This window comes from Macaca fascicularis, chromosome 12 (genome assembly GCF_037993035.2).
Source record: "Macaca fascicularis isolate 582-1 chromosome 12, T2T-MFA8v1.1".
Lineage (NCBI taxonomy): Eukaryota > Metazoa > Chordata > Mammalia > Primates > Cercopithecidae > Macaca > Macaca fascicularis.
Genome location: NC_088386.1, coordinates 41,237,366 through 41,255,270, shown reverse-complemented (window position 1 = coordinate 41,255,270; position 17,905 = coordinate 41,237,366). Strand labels below are relative to the sequence as shown.

The following is a 17,905-nucleotide window of genomic DNA, read 5'->3' as shown; positions in this document are numbered from 1 at the left end:
GCCATCATTATCCTGATACCATAGCCAGACAAAGGCACTGCAAGTAAGGAAAATTACACGCCAATATTTTTGAAGAAAATAGTTGCAAAAGTTCTCAACAAAACAGTAGCAAGCTGAATTAAATGGCACATCAAAAGAGTCACACACCAGATCAAATGGGATTTTTCCTTGAATTGCAAGGATGAGTCCACAAAAGAAAATCTACAAATATGATACATCACTTTAGCAAAATTAAGGATAAAAATCATATGATTATCTCTATAAATGAAGAAGAATTGTTTGACAAAATCTAGCATTTTTTTCAAGATAAAAACTATCAAAATGTTATATATAAAAGGAATGTACTTCAACATGATAAAGGCCATATATGACAGGCTCACAGCTGACATCAACGCTCAACAGTGTAAAGCTGAGAACTCTTTCTCTAAGATCAGCAATAATGCAAGGATGTTCACTGTCACAATTTCTACTTAACATTGTACTGGAAGTCCTAGTGGAGCAAGTAGTCAAGAAACAAAATGAAAAATATGCAAAGGAAAAAAGTAAAATTTTCTCTGTTTGCAGGTGATGAAATCTTACGTATAGAACACCTTAAAGGTTTCACTACAAAAATATTAGAATTAATAAACAAATACAATAAATGTGTAGGATACAATATTAACATGCATAAACAAGTTGTGCTTCTACACACTAACAATATGATGTCCAAAATTAAATCCAGAAAACGTTTTTACAATAACATCAAAATGGAAAAAATACTTACAGATAAATTAAACTAAGGAAGTAAAATACCTATACAATGAAAACCACAAAACATTGATGAAAGAAATTTAAGAAGACCAAAATAAATGTAAAGATATCCCATGTTGATGGATTGGAAGGATTAATAGTGTTTAAATGTCCATAGTGCTCAAACCAATCTAAGTATTCAATGCTAACTCTGTCAAAATCCCAATGGCTTTTTTCATAAGAACAGAAAAAGACAAACTACTTTAAACTTCATATGGAACTCCTAAAGAGAAAGCAAAGCAATCTTAAGCAAAAGAAAAAAAAAAAGATAGAGGCATCATATTTCCTGGTTTCAAAATATATTAGAAAGCTACAGTAATCAAAATTATGTGGTACTGTTATAAAAACAAACATATAGAAAATTGGAACAGAATGGAGAGCATAGAAATCCATTACAGCCTAATGATCTTTGCGAAGGGTGCCAGGAACACAAAATGGGGACAGTTAATGGTGTTCAATAAATGGTGTTGGTAAAACTGAATATCCACCTGCAGAAAATGAAATTGTCCTATTTTTTCACACCATATAAAGTATCAACTCAAAATAGATTAAAGGCTTAAATACAAAATTGCAAACTGTAAAACAACTAGAAGAAAACATAGAAAAAGCTTCTGACATTTATCGGAGCAATGAAATTTTGGATAAGATCCAAAAACACAGGCAACAAAAGCAAAAATAAACACATAGGATAGCATCAGATTAAAAATCGAATGGACATCAATGGAAACAATCAACAGAGTGAAGAGAAAATAAATAGAATAAGAGATAATATATGCAAACATACTACTGGTGAAAGGTTGATATACAAAATGTATGAGAAACTCAAATAATTTAATTACAAATATATCTTAAATAATTCAATTTAAAATTACACAAAACACCTGAATAGACATTTCTTCAAAGAAGATACTCAAATATCAAATACATATATGAAAACATCCTCAACATCACCGATGATCAGAAAAAAAAACACAAATTAAAACCATATTCTCACTCTTGTTAGAATGGCTATTATCACTCTTATAAAAAAAATGAAAGATAACTAATGGCAAGGATGTGGAGTAAAGGTAACCCTTGTATACTGCTGGTGGAAGTATAAATTGGTAAAACCACTGTGAAAAAAATGAGTTTCCACAAAAAGTTAAAAGTAGAACTGCAATATGATCCAGCAATCTTAATTCTGGTTATATATTCAAAGGAAATGGAATCATTATGCCAAAGAGATATCTGCAGTCCCTTTATAGCATTATTCACAATAGTCAACATATGTAAACAATCTAAGTTGATGAATGAATGGATAATGAAAAATCTGATTACATAAAATAATATTTTATCATTATATCTATCCATCTATTAATCTATCTATCTAAAATGAAATTATATTCAGCCTTGAAAAGCAAAAAGAAGCTTCCACTTGTACAACATTGATAAACCTGGAGGACATTATGCTGAGTGAAATAAGTAATAAGCCAGACACAGAAAAATAAACACTTCAAGATCTCATTGATATGTGGAATCTTAAAAATTTGCATTCATAAGAATGACAGTTTTCAGAGGCCTGGGGTGTGAGGTAAATGGGAATATGTTGCTCAAAGGGTTCTAAGTTTTAATTATGCAGGATAAATTAGTTCTGAAGATGTAATGTACAGCATGGTAAATATAGTTAATAATAACTATATTAGATAATTGAAATTTACGAAAGAGTAGATCTTAAGTGTTCTCAAAGCAAAGTAATTATGTGAGGTGGACTTTTTAATTAGCTCGATTGTGGTAATAATTTCACATTGTATACATGTTGTACATCTTAAATACATACAACATAAACAGTATAATATACAGTATATACAAATGTATATACTATACAATATATCGTATATATAGTATTAAACATATATACAATATATAATATGTTGTATATATTGTAGTAAATATTGTATATATTATATTAAATATTAAATATTGTATAGACTGTATTAAATATAAATATATTGTGTATATTAAATATATTTTATATATACATATATATCTACATACACAAATATATATTGAAGTATACCTCAATAAAGCAGGGGGAAAAAGGAGAGAAAGTATCAACTCAGAATTCTATACCCAGCAAAACTATGTTTTAAAACTGAAGAATTAATACTCTCAGACCAATGAAAGCTAAAGTAGTTCATTTCTAGAAATCTTGTATAAGATTTTTTAAAGGAATTTAGTTGGAGAGAAAACTATGAGATTGAAAACATGAATCTAGATAACGAAATAAAAAGTAGTGAACATAAGATGAATGAAGGCAATATTAAATTAAATTTTTCTAAATTTTACTTGCTTTGAAATATATCTGACCTTTTAAAATAAAAACAGTAACAATATATTGAGTTTTATAGCATAATTAAAATAGAAGATATAACAAAAATAGCACAAAGATGGCAGAGAGATAGACTTTGATTAATCTAAAATATATATCATAAGCTCAAGGGAAACAACTGGAAAAATGCAAAAAAAGTGAATAAACAATATGTTAATAAAAGAGGAAAAATAAATCTTGAAAAATGTAAAATTATCTCAAAAGAAGTCAGAAATACATTCATGAAAAGACACAAAAATAAAATGAAAAAATGTAAACAATTAACAAGATGACAAATGTTATGCCAACTGGATCAATAATCTCACTAAATATGAATGATTTAAACACATAAGTTAATATATCAAGATTGTCAGTTTGGAGAAAAAGCAAGATCCATCTATATGCTCTCTACAATAAACCACTTAAAATGGAAATATATAGATAGGTTAAAGCTAAAAGGATGTAAATAGATATACTATGAACACAGTAACCATATTAATTTCAGAGAAAGATAACTTCACAACAAGGAAGGTTATCAGGGATAGGAGGAGACATTCTTTAAATAAAAAGGATAAACTCTTCAAGGAGACATAAAAATTATAAATATTAATATTTCTTACAAGAGAGCTTGAAAATATATAAAGAAAAAACTGGGTGAGCCGAAGTTATAACTGGACAAATTAATAATGATGATTAGAGACTTCACTATTTCTTATCAGTAATTAATATAACACATAGCAATTGCTTATAGGAAAATCAGCAAATGCATAGCAAAACTGAAAATATCATAAAACAGTCTAAATTGATATGTATTGAAAACATCATCTCACAACAAAAAAGCACACACACACCTTTTTTTCAAATACAGAAGGAACATTTACCAAGGAAGACAATAATCTAGACCATAAATAATCTGAAAACATTTATAAGAAGACATATGGACCATGATAGAATTAACTTAGAATTCAGTAACAGAAATTTATCTGGAATATCTTCAAAATTTTGAAATTAAACATATTTCTGAATAACCCACAAATCAAAGAGAAAGTCTCAAAGGAAATTTAGCTTTGAATTGAATGAAAATAAAAAATACAACACGTTAAAATTTGATAGATGCAGCTAAGCTTACAGGAAATATATAGTGTTAAATACTTTTATTAGAAACAAAGAAAGGTCAATATTAATAATTTAAGCTGCCACTTTTAAATTAAAAATCAAACAAGCAGAAGGAAGGAAATGAAGCATTAGAATAGAAATCATGAAATTTAAAATATAAAGATAATACATTTAAAATATTATTACTTGAAAATTTAAATGGGCTTGATAAATATCTAAGAACATTGATCAAGAAGGAAAATATGGGGCAGGTGCAGTCGCTTATGCCTGTAATCCCAACACTTTGAGAGGCTGAGGCAGGAGGATTGCTTAAGCTCAGGGGTTAGAGAATAGCCTGGACAACATAGTGAGACCCTATCTCTACCAAAAATAAAGAATTAGCCAGTCATGATGGTGTGTGCCTATAGTCCCACCTACTCTGTAGGCTGAAGCTGGAGGGCTACTTGAGCCAAGGCAGTTGAGGCTACAGTGAACCATGATTGTGCCACTGCACTCCAGCCTGAATGACTGAGCAAGACCCTTTCTAAAAATAAAATAAAATTTCAGGTGCTATGGCTCATACCTGTAATCCCAACACTTTGGGAGGTCAAGGTGTGAGGACTGCTTGAGCCCAGGATTTCAAGACCAGCCTAGACAACGTGGCAAAACCCTGATTCTACAAAAAAAAAAAAACAAAACAACAACAACAACAAAAAAAACAAAAACACAAATAAACAAACAAACAAAACCAAAACCAAAAAAAAAAAAAAAAAAAAAAAAACAACGGAGCCCAGTGTGGTGATGCATGCCACCATTAGTCAGGGATGGTGGTCCCAGCTACTCTAGAGACTGAGGTGGGAAGATCACTTAAGCCCAGGAGGTTATGGCTGCAGTGATGCAAGATGGTGGCATTTCATGCCAGCCTGGGCAGCAAAGTAGGAAAAAAAAGAAGGAAAATATGGGAGAGTCAAGTTATCCATATGAGGAGTAGAAAAGGAGGCCTCAATAGTGAGACAACATATTAAAAGGACAATAAAGAAGCACTATGAATAAGTTCATGCCCATGAATTCAACAACTTAGATAAAATTGACAAATCCCGAGAGTGAGAAACTACAGAAACTCACTCAAGAAGATATAGATAAAATGAATAGCTCTATGTCTATTTTATAAATAGAATTACAGTTTAAAATCTTACAAAAAATAAAGCTCTTGGCCTAGAATGTAAATTCTATGACACAGTTAATCAGGTAATAATACCAATTCTGAATAAAGTTTTGCAGAAAATAGAAAAAGGATGAAATATTTTCCGGCTCATTTTATGCATCCTGAATTACTCTCATGCCAAAACCACTAGAGTGTGAACATGAAACATAGTAACTTTATAATGGAGGAATCTGGTAAACACCACCTTGACCAAGTGATCAAGTGTAACATCACTACTGATAAATCATGTTGTTCTTATGTACCACCTGACATGATGCAATTATTTCCCAATATTTCTAATTTCAGTCTAATCATGAGAAAACATCAGAAAAGTCCAAATGGAGGGATATTCTACAAAACACCTGACCACTACTCTTTAAATTAGTAACATTGGGTAAGATAAAAACTAACAAACTTGGACAGACTTGAGAAGATTACAGAGACATGACAACTAAGTGCGGTATTTGATCCTAGTTGGATATGGGAAAATTACACCATGGAAAACTTGTGGAGAACTGAATAGAGCCAATAGTTTTGCTAATAGTATTGTTTCAACGTCTATATCAAAGTTTTGATGAATGTACTCTGTTTATGTAAGATCATAACACTAACAAACTGAGGGAAACATATATGAGAACTCTCTACTGTTTCCGGAACTCATCTTTAAATCTAAAATCATTTCAAAATAAAGAAATTTTAAAAATCCATTAAAAAATTAAAAGTCAGAATTCAAGATGCAACTGTTAAGTAATTTTGATCATTTATTTTGTTAAGTAAACATTCAAAATGTATTCATCCAAAGAATTGCTAGCTTTCAAAAAATAAGTTTGTAGGCATATAATGTCATTGCTCAACAGTTTTGGATCTTTTCCTTGTTTTTGTAAGTAAGCTTAGAATATAGAAACATTATAAGAATGCTAAATTGTAAAGTTTATCTAATTCAACACCATATTTTATATCAGAACCCTGTGTTATATGTGACAGTCACTCATCACAAATTAGTTTCTAAAAAATAAATAAAATAAAATAGTAAATTGCTCTCCACCAAGCAAAAGTCAATGATCTGCTACCCAAAAGAAACACACTTCACTTATAAAGATACAGGTAGACTGAAAATAGTGGAATGGAAGAGCTTTTCCATGCCAATGGAAACCACACAAGAGCAAGAGTTGTTATACTTATGTCAGACAAAATAGGTTACCTGACAAAACTATAAGAAGAGATAAAGAGGGTCATTACATAATGATAAAGGGTTCCATTCAGCAAGAAGATACAGTGATTATATGCACCCAACACTGGAGTACCCAGATATATAAAGTGAATGTTATTAGAGATAAAGACAGAAATACACCCCAAAACAATAATAGCTAGAAACTTCAACACCACACTTTCAGCATTGGACAGATCTCCCAGATAGAGAATCAACAAAGAAATGTAGTACCTAATCTACACTATAGAAAAATTGACCTAAAAGATATTTACCAAACATTTCATCCAATGGCTGCAGAATACACATTTTTCTTCTCAGCACATGGATCATTCTTAAGAATGGGCTATCTATTAGGTCACGAAACAAGTCTTAAAACATCCAAAAACTTGAAATAATATCAAGTGTCTTCTCTGATTGCAATGGAATATAAACAGAAATAAATAACACAGGAATTTTGGAAACTATACAAATACATAGAAATTAGACAATATGCTCCTGAATAACCAGTGGATCAATAAAAAAATTAAGCAGTAAATTGTAAAGTTTCTTGAAACAAATTATAATGAAAACACGATGTATGAAAACTGATGGGATACAGCAAAAGCAGTACTAAGAGGAAAATGTATAGCTATAAGTACCTACATCAAAAAAATGATAAAAGCAGCTGGGCACAGTGGCTCACGCCTGTAATTTCAGCACTTTGGAAGGCCGAGGTGGGCAGATCACAAGATTAAGAGTTCCAGACCATCCTGGCCAACAGAGTGAAACCCCATCTCTACTAAAATAATAACAAAAACAAACAAACAAAATGCTGAGTGTGGTGGTGTGCACCTGTAATCCCAGCTACTCAGGAGACTGAGAATTGCATGAACCCGGAGGCAGAGGTTGCAGTGAGCTGTGACTTCACCATTGCACTCCAGCCCTGGCAACAGTGCGAGACTCCATCTCAAAAAAATTAAAAATAAAAATAAAATAAATAAAAGCCTTGAATAAATAATCTTATTATGTGTCTTAAAGAATGAGTAAAGCAAGAGCAAACTGAACCCAAATTAATAGAATAAAAATAATAAAGATCAGAGCAGGAAGAAGTGAATTTGAAATGAATAAAACAACACAAAAGATCAATGAAAAAAAAAAAAACAAAAAAACGAAAAACCTTTAGTCAGACTAACAGAAATAAAGGGAGAATATCCAATAAATAAAAATAGAGATACAAAAGGAAATAATACAACTGAAACCCCAGAAAATCAGAGAATCATTTGTAGTATATGCCAATAAATTGGGAAAATGTAGAAGAAATTAATAAATTTATAGACACATACAACCCACCAAGACTGAACCGGAAAAAATCTGAAACCTGAACAGAGCAGTAACAAGTAATGAGATGGAAACCATAATAAAATGTCTCCCCAAAAAAGAAAAGCCTGGGACTGGAAGGCTTCACTGTTGAATTCTACCAAACAATTAACAAACTAATATCAATCCTACTAATACTGTTTCAGAAAATAGACAAAGAGGGATTACTTCCAAACTCATTCAACAAGTTCACTATACCTGATACCCAAACCACACAGACACATCAAAAAGTGAAAACTACAAGCCCCTGTTTTTTATGAATATTGATGCAAAAGTCACCATCAAAATATTAGCAAACCAAATTCAAAAATACATTAAAAAAGGTCATTCATCATGACTAACTGGAATTTATCCCATAGATGCAAGGATAGTTCAACATACACAAATCAACCAATGTGATACATCATATCAACAGAATGAAGGGCAAAAACCATATGTTCATTTCAATTGATGCTGAAAAACTATTTGATAAACTTCAACATCCCTTATAGAAAAAAACCCTCAAAAAACTGGGTATACAAGGAACACACCTCAACACAATAAAAGCCATATATGACAGACCCACAGCAAGTATCATACTGAATGGGGAAAAACTGAAAGCCTTTCATCTCAGATCTGGAACATGACAAGAATGCCCAGTGCAACCACTGTTTTTTTTTAACAAAGTACTGGGAGTTATAGCAAGAGCAATCAAATAAGAGAAATAATTAAAAGACATCCAAAGTGGAAAGAAAGAAGTTGAATTATCCTTGCTTGCAGATGATATGTTCTTATATTTGGAAAAATCTAAAGATTCCAACAAAAAACTATTAGAACTGATAAACAAATTCAGTACACTCAACATACAAAAACCAGTAGTATTTTTATATGTCAACAATGAACAATCTGAAAAATAATTTTAAAATTATTCCAATTTTCAATACCCGCAGATAAAAATAAATACCTAGGAATTAACTAAACCAAAGAAGTTAAAGATTTTAACAATAAAAACTATAAAATACTGATGAAAGAAGTTGAAGAGGACCCACAAAAATGGAATGATATTGTATGTTCATGGATTGGAAGAATCAATATTGCTAAAATGTCCATACTACCCCAAGCAATCTACAGATTCAGTGCAATCCCTATCAAAGTACCAATGACATTCTTCATGGAAATAAAAAATCCCAAAATGTATATGGACTCACGAAAGACCCAGTATAGCCAATGCTATCCTAAGCAAAAAGAGAGAAAACTGGAGGAATCACTTTACCTGACTTCAAATTTTACTACAGAGGTATAGTAATCAAAATAACATGATAGTGGCATAAAAACAGACACATGGACCAACAGAACAGACTAGAGAACCCAGAAACAAGTCAACATACCTATAGTGAACTCATTTTTGACCAAAGCGCCAAGAGCATACACTGGGGAAAAGACAATCTCTTCAATAAATGGTACTGGGAAAACGGGATATCCATATGTAGAAGAATAAAACTTGATCCCTATCTCTCATCTTCTACAGGCAACCAAGGCATAAATGGAAAAACGGGATTCTATCAAGCTATAAAGTTTCTGCTCAGCAAAGGAAACAATCAGTGAAGTGAAGAGACAACCCACACAATGGGAGAAAATATTTGCCAACTACTCATCTGACAAGAAATTAATAACCAGAGTATATATGGAGCTCAAACAACTCCGTAAGAAAAAAATCTAATAATCCTAATTTTAAAAATGGGCAAAAGATTTAAAGAGACATTTCTCAAGAGAAGGCATACATATGGCAAACAATAGTATAAAAAACTGGTCAACATCATTGATCATCAGAGAAATGCAAACCAATACTATAATAAGATATTATCTCTTTCCAATTAAAATGACTTTTATTCAAAAGTCAGGCAATAACACAGGCTGGTGAGGATGTGGAGAAAAGAGAACCCTCATACACTGCTGGTGTGAATGTAAATTAGTACAATCACTATAGAGAACAGTTTGGAGGTTCCTCAAAAACCAAAAACAGAACTAGCATATGATCCAGCAATCCCACTGCTGAATGTATACCCAAAAGAAAGGAAATCAGTGTATAGAAAAAACATCTTCACTCCCATGTTTGCTGCAGCACTGTTCACAATAGTTAAAATCTGAAAGCAAACTACGTGACCATTAACAGATAAATGGATTTTAAAAAGTGGTACTTACGTACAACGTAGTACTATTCTGAAATAAAAAAGGAGATAATATCATTTGCAACAACGTGGATGGAACTGTAGGTTATTAAATTAAGTGAAATAAGTCAGGCACAGAAAGACAAACATTACATATTCTTACTTATTTGTGAGATCTAAAAATAAAAACAATGGAACTTATGGAGACAGAGAAAAGAAGGATAGTTACCAAAGTCTGGGAAATGTAGTCAGGGAGAGAGGGGAGCAGCGAGATGGGGATGGTTAATGGGGAAAAAAAATAGTTAAAAAGAATGAATAAGACCTAGTATGTGATAGCACAACAGGGGGACTATAGCCAATAACAATTTCATTGTGCACTTTAAAATAATTAATAGAGTGTAACTGAATTGTTTGTAACACAAAGGATAAATGATTGAGGGGATGGATACCCAATTTTCCATGAGTGTTTGTTATGCATCTCATGCCTATAACAAAATATCTCGTATATCTCATAAATATATACACATACCATGTACCCACAAAAATTTAGAATAAACAAAAACCAGGTACTCCAGAAAAAATATTTTATTTATGATATACTATGAAATGTCAATAAAAAGTGAATCAACCGTAACCTACCAAAAGGAAACAAAACAAGCAAGCACAGAAATCCAGAAGTTGGAACATTCTGTGAGAAAATTAGCCAAACGTCATGAAAAACTGGGTTTTATTAGATTAAATGTGATTTAAGAGAACAACAATCAGAGGTATGATATATATTCTGTTTGTATAGAGATTTCAGAAAACGTTAATATCATCTATGTGTTGATAAGTTTCTGAAATGAAATAATGGAGGTCAATTATTGAAAAATCAAGATTACAAAAAGATATTATTTCAACTTTTTTTGTAAATCAACTATTACAAAATAGTTTATTAAAAAGTTAATTAATACATTTATTTTTAAAAGTAAGTAAAAATAATGGCACGTATATTTATTTTGTATCTGTGTAGTTTGCATATAAATTGTACAGAAACATAATCTAAAATATTCACAACAATAATTTATGGATAGTGAGAATGTGACAATTTATCTTATTTTATTTTTGCCAGTCTAAATGTCATTAATTTATACAATAAATATTTACGATTTCTGTAATAATAAAAGATTATTTTTAAAAACCCAAATGCCGGGCATATGTTGAAGTCCTAACACACAGTATCTCAGATTGTGACTTTATTTGGAAATTGAGTCCTTAAGGATGTAACTATTTAAGTGAAGATAAAGTCATAGTGAAGTAGGATGGGCCCTTAATCCAATATGACTGGTGCCTTTGTAAAAACAGGAAAAGAGACAAAGGGACACAAGAGATAATATCATGTGACAACGGAGGTAGAGGTTGAAGTGTGGTAGCTACAAGGCGAGGTATGCCAAGAATTGCCAGTAAAACACCAGAAACTAGAAAGAAGTAGGAAAGGATTCTCTACTGCAGGTTTTAGAAGGAACATGGTCCTGCTGACACCTTGATTTCAAACTTTCAGATAACAAAATTGTGAAAGAAATACATTTTGTTGTTTTAGGTAACTCAGTTTGTGGTACTGAGAGTGGCAGAAGGCAGTCAAATGCCTAGGTAGATAGGGGTGGGCTCCTGGTGAAACCCCTCCAAGCCTAAGACAGTTTAAAGCCTGAAAGCCAAGAAACAATTGAGAAATTGTCTTCTCATTTGGTGCATTTTCCTCTGACTGTTGTCCACCCTTCACCTATTTTACATAAACCTGCCCTTTCCTAATTGATTTTCTACACTATCATGCCATGCCCACCTATAAGTACTTTTTGGGAGACACAATCTAATTCTTAACACTGGGCACAGAATTCTGATGGTCTGTTGTTTCTATACCATCCCCTGAAGATAAAGTCAACTGCTTCTTTTCAGTATTGCTGTTAAGAAGTCAGCTCTTGTTCTGCTTGCCATTAATTTTTAAATTATCTGTATTTTTTTTCCTCTGGCAGCTTTTAAGATTTTTTTTTCCTTCATTGCTGTTCTGCAGTTTCCTTCATTAATGTTCGGCACTCAGTGATTTGTACTTGTATAGAGCCTTCATTTCTTTTCAACTCAGTATTTAATGACTTCCTAAACCCAAGAATGGCTAGATTTCATTGTCAGGGTAATTCTTACCCGGTATTGTTTTAAATTCTGCCTCCCTCCACTTTTCTCCTTAACATGTCTGGAAATCTGGTTAGATGAGTTTTGAAATTTCTCTCTCTTTTTTCCATTCTTATTTAACCTCGTGAACCAATATCCTCACGCTACAAGTCACCACCAATTGTGGTATGTTCCTGTGGGCAAACTGTGACATCAATATTTACCTTTCCTAAAGATCGGTACTTTCTTAATTATTTTTGACCTATTACAAATAGTCTTAATTTTCTTTTTTTTTCTTATTATACTTTAAGTTCTAGGGTACATGTGCACAACATGCAGGTTTGTTACATAGGTATGTATGCGCCGTGTTGGTTTGCTGCACCCATTAACTCGTCATTTACATTAGGTATTTCTCCTAATGGTATCCCTCCCTCAAACCCCCACCCCACGACTGGCCCTGGTGTTTGATGTTCCCTGCTCTGTGTCCAATTGTTCTCATTGTTCAATTCCCACCTATGAGTGAGAACATACAGTGTTTGGTTTTCCGTCCTTGCAATAGTTTGCTCAGAATGATGGTTTCCAACTTCATCCATGTCACTGCAAAGGACACGAACTCATCCTTTTTTATGGCTACATAATATTCCATGGTGTATATGTGCCACATTTTCTTAATCCAGTCAATCATTGATGGACATTTGGGTTGTTTCCAAGTCTTTGCTATTGTGAATAGTGCCACAGTAAACATACATGTGCATGCGTCTTTATAGTAGCATGATGAGCCTTAATTTTCTACATGCAAAGGTTATATTAATAGCTATGTTAGTATCAGATTAAATTCACCAGAAAATTAAGACAATTCTAAATACATACACAGCCAAAACACAACTTGAAAAATTGAAATAACTGCAAAAAAATTGACAATTTTGCAAACATACTAGAAAATGTGAACATTTTGCTTTCATTAACGTCACCCTGATATATCTAACAGATTATAAAAAGCAGTAAAATTTTTAATGTAACTATTATTTTGACTTATTGGTCATATACCAAACATTGCCTAAAATACATTCTTTTCCAAACTATAGGACAAATTTTAAAAATTAAAAATATTTTAAAAATTGAAGATGCATTAAAGATAATCAATTCTTTAAAGCAAAAATAACACCACTATATTTAGGGTGTATAAAATTTGTAAAAGTAAAATGTACAAAAGCAGGAAAACAACAAAGCAGTGGAGATGGTCATATACGCTTAAAAAAATTTCTTCGCTCTACTTCAAGTGTTATATTGTTCTTAGGTGGATTGGGATAAGTTTAAGATGTGTATTGTAACTCTAGATCAATTAACAGAGAACAGATACAAGGAAATAAAGCTAAAAGCCAAGAATGGAGATAAAATAGAGTAATAAAAATACTCAATTAATCAAAAAAACGGGAGAAAAAAGAAAAATGAAGTATAGGTGGGTCAATTAGAAACATTTTCTAATACATATTTTCATGTTTCAAATTAGAAAGTAACAAAATGTAAATGGCCTCAGCATCGCAATTAAACACAGAGATTAGAAAAAACGTATTTTAAAAAAGAATAAAAGACATGTTATTATACACATATTTCAATTTTAAAAAACAGATATGTTAAATAAGAAACTATGAAAAGATATACACTGCTAAAACTACTTTGATAAAAGGTGAAATAACTATATTAATATCATGTAGGATAGGCTTCAGGACAAGGACTAATGCCAGAAATAAAAAGGTATGTCATAATAATAAATGTCTGTACACACCTATTAATAGAGCTTCAAAATAAATGGTGCAAATGACATAAATGAAAGAAGAAACAAAAGCTGTCACACTTGGAAATTTCAACACTCATGTCTTAGGAATTAGCAGGTTAAGTAGACCAAAAAATTTAGTGTAAAGAAGACATGAATAATATTAAAAATCAATTTGACTTAATTGACACTTATGAAACACCATTAATTTTGCCATCAACAGCAGAATGAATATTCTTTTTAGGTGCACTTGGAACATTCGCCAAAATAGTATATGTGATAGGCCCAAAAACAAGTTTCAATAAATTTGATAGGATTTATGTTACACAAAGTGAGTATAAAGAATATATATTGTTCTCTAATACTGTAACAAACTAAGAATGCCTTCCCTTACTGCTTTTGACTGTTGTACTAGCAGTCTTAGCCTCAGCATTAAGACAGGCAAAAGAAATAAAAGGCATATACATTGGAGTTAGAAAAATAAAGCTCTATTTACTATAAAAAGACATAATCTTGTGCATGTAAAATCTTAGAAATCTATAAAAATGCCACTAAAATTAATTACTTACAGAGTTCACAAGATACAAGGTCAATATGAAAAAAAATCAGTTGTATTTCTGCAGTGTAGGAATAAATAATTTTTAGAAACATATTTTAAAAACAATATAATATCAAAAATATAAAAATGGAAATAAATATAATAAAATGTGTCAAAAACCTTACTCCCAAAGATATTTAAATACGTAAATACTCATGCAAATAAAGACTGTTAAGGTATCAACTCTCTCCAATCAATGCACTGAAATAATAACTGTTGTTAAGATGCCATATCTCTCCAAGTTACTCTACTGATTCAATGCAATCTCAATAAAAGTCCCCACAGATATTTTGTGTCATTGTCTGTGTGTGTGTCAATTGAAAAGCTGGTTCTAAAGGCAAAGAACATAGAACAGCCCAAACAATTTCAAAAAGAAGAATGAATTTGGAGAACTTATACAATCTGATATACAATCTGATGTATAAACTTAACTGAAAAGCTAAGGTAATCAGGAGAATATAATACTGGGAACAGATATTAATCAATTACAGAATATCGGTAGGGTCTATTGATTTCTGACAGTGATGCCAAGATAGCTCAACAGAGGGAACATGGTCTTCTAAAAAACATGATGCTGGAATCTGACTCTTTATCTGCATGGAATAAAGTATCTCTCAACTCCCCCCGACTCAACCACACACACACACACACACACACACACACACACCCGCAAACCAAAATAGAACAAACAATAACGTAAAAGCTAAAATGATAAAACTATGGTAGAAATATGAAAAAATATTTTAACAACATTAGGATAAGCAAATATTTACTAAATAAATATTTATTTAATAGTAAAATCACTAACCATTAATGAAGAAATGACTATTTGTGGTAAACATACAGTGGAACACAATGGAGTTCCTAGGAACTCAGGGAAAAGAAAGACAACAATATATATCATAACATGAATGAAACTTGAAACCTCTATGCTGAGTGAAATTAGCCAGACAGTAAAAATTATTTGTCACATACACACAAGTCTAAATGAAGCAAGAATCATATGGTGATAGAAAGCAAATTAGTGGTTTTCTGGGTCACTTGGGAGAAAAGGGTTGTCTAGTTTGGGACGTAAAGAAACTTTTGGGGATGTTGGAAAGAATCTATATGGATTGTGGTGGTGTTCTATGTGCACACGTTTTCAATAGTTTAAAATAGGTACATTTTGTTGAATGCATATTATACCACAATAGGGTTGATTTTAAAAGTTAAGCACATACTGGGCTATAAAGAAAGTCTTCACTAAATTTATGACTTAGAATCCTTCTGTCTGCCCTCAACAACTAAACAATTTCTCTGATCCTAAGTTTCCCAAGTCCTTATCAATTTCATTAAGATGAAAAGCAATAATGTGTAAGGCATGTGAAAAGGGCACAATAAATGTTGATTTGCTTTCCTCATCCTATCTCCCACTTATAGAAATATTCTAATAACTTATAGAAATATTGTAATTGAAAAATTGTGGCTTCTTTACTTTTGCTATGCTTTTCTAATAAATTTTACCATTCATTTGTTACAACTCTGCCCCTAGGTCATTAGACCACGATGTGTGCTATCATTGTTAAAAATAGTTGCTGTCTTTCATTCAGAGAGTACATATGTGATCTGCCAGTTCTATCAGCTAAACAATATTTTATATAAGAAGCAGATATTTACTGAATTGATTTAAATTTTGGTACTCATATTCTAAGTAGTCTGAGTCCAGTCATTTTTTATTTTAAAACTTTTTATTAAATATATGCTATATATCGTGGTAAATTTTCTGTAGTGATAGAAAAATGAAAAAGATCACAGCATCATGTAACTAACATCTCAAAAAAACTATTGAAGATATAACTAAGAAAACTGAGCAGGAGAATTTTCATGGGAAGATAGTTGTTTAAATATTTTCTGGATGGCAATTAACTTATCATCTGGTTGCTTCTAATATTTTTTATTGTGACTTAGTAAAAGCACCAATCAATTTATTAGAGGAAAAAAATCAGTTGAATTTAGGACTATTTTCCAAGCATATATATAAGAAGTAAAAATAAAATCTTATAGATCACTGCATGCATTATCAGTTTTCTGACTTATTACAAATCCAAGTTAGTTTTGTTTAGTTTTACTTAATTCAGATACTGTTTCTAAAACTAATAAATATCAGAACTAGTGGCCTGATCTAGAAACTTCCTCTCTTAAACCTATTCAAGTTAGACAAACATCGTCAAGCGTAGTCATCCCAAATTACCTTGAATAAATCTGTTCACTGAAAATCAGATGTCTGGTCATATCAGATGTTAATTATTTCAATTACTTTCCAGGAAGAAATACATCATCAGCAACAAAAAAAGGATCCGTGATTGTGAAAGGCATTCCTTTTACAAATATTTAGATTTCTAGTTTTAATCTCTTTAAATTTCATACTTTAAAAATTGATTTGTTTGACCACATTTCAAAAAAAAAAAAAATTCAAAGTTGCTGCATGCGAATGTTAAAACCTGTGACTTCTCAGATGAGTTCATGTTTACCAGCAGGGCTCACCCTAAAGGCCGGCTGAACATCCAGTGTACTTTCCCTTCACTGTGGTCAGTGAATCAGCAAGTGTTACAGGAGTTCAGTGTGAAATGCCAGGTGCTATTTCAACAGTCCTTCTTTCACAATGCTTAGGGTGGGGTCACTCTGGTAGACCCTGATAAGGTTACTGGAAGTGAGTTCCTGGGGTGGTCAAGTTAACATCCTCTAAGCTCATGCTCTCTGAATGTAGAAGGTAGTCACAGAGACCTGGTTCCCTTTTTTGGGCTAAAGGCTACTCAACCGCAAGCTGCTTATTAAACTCTGTCTGGAAAATATTATTCACTGAAATCATGTCTCAATAGCACCAAGTTTAATTTTGTAATTAACCAAACCATCTGTCATTGCAAGCCTCTCTTAAGGGCATCCAAACGGGAGAACTTGTAGAACCTTGCATGGTGAGTGGTAGTGAATGGCTGCGAGAAGGAAATGGTATGAATTTCAAATGATAGCTACAAATAGATTGTCAACTTACCGACTCAGAACAAACTACTTTCCTAAAGAGATGCTCCTGCATCTTTCCGTAAACAGATTATTGCCCTTTTCATAAAATGTTTAGCTCTTTGCTTTATAAAATAAAGTTCATATAAACATAAATGCTGCCACAAAGGACCGTCCATCTGTGTTTTTGCTGTGTGTGAATAACAGCAACATTTCCTTGAAAACTTAAGAATAATTACTAAATAATCA

General features: G+C 31.8%; 1 long non-coding RNA gene across 1 annotated transcript in view; it reads right to left on the bottom strand.

The window, feature by feature from the left end:
• Positions 1–17,220, bottom strand: part of LOC141408259 (uncharacterized) — a 36,751-nt gene extending 19,531 nt beyond the window's left edge. The window contains exon 1 of the long non-coding RNA XR_012421718.1: positions 16,893–17,220. This is a non-coding gene — a long non-coding RNA (uncharacterized lncRNA). The remainder of the gene's footprint in view (positions 1–16,892) is intronic.
• Positions 17,221–17,905: the final 685 nt, after the last annotated feature.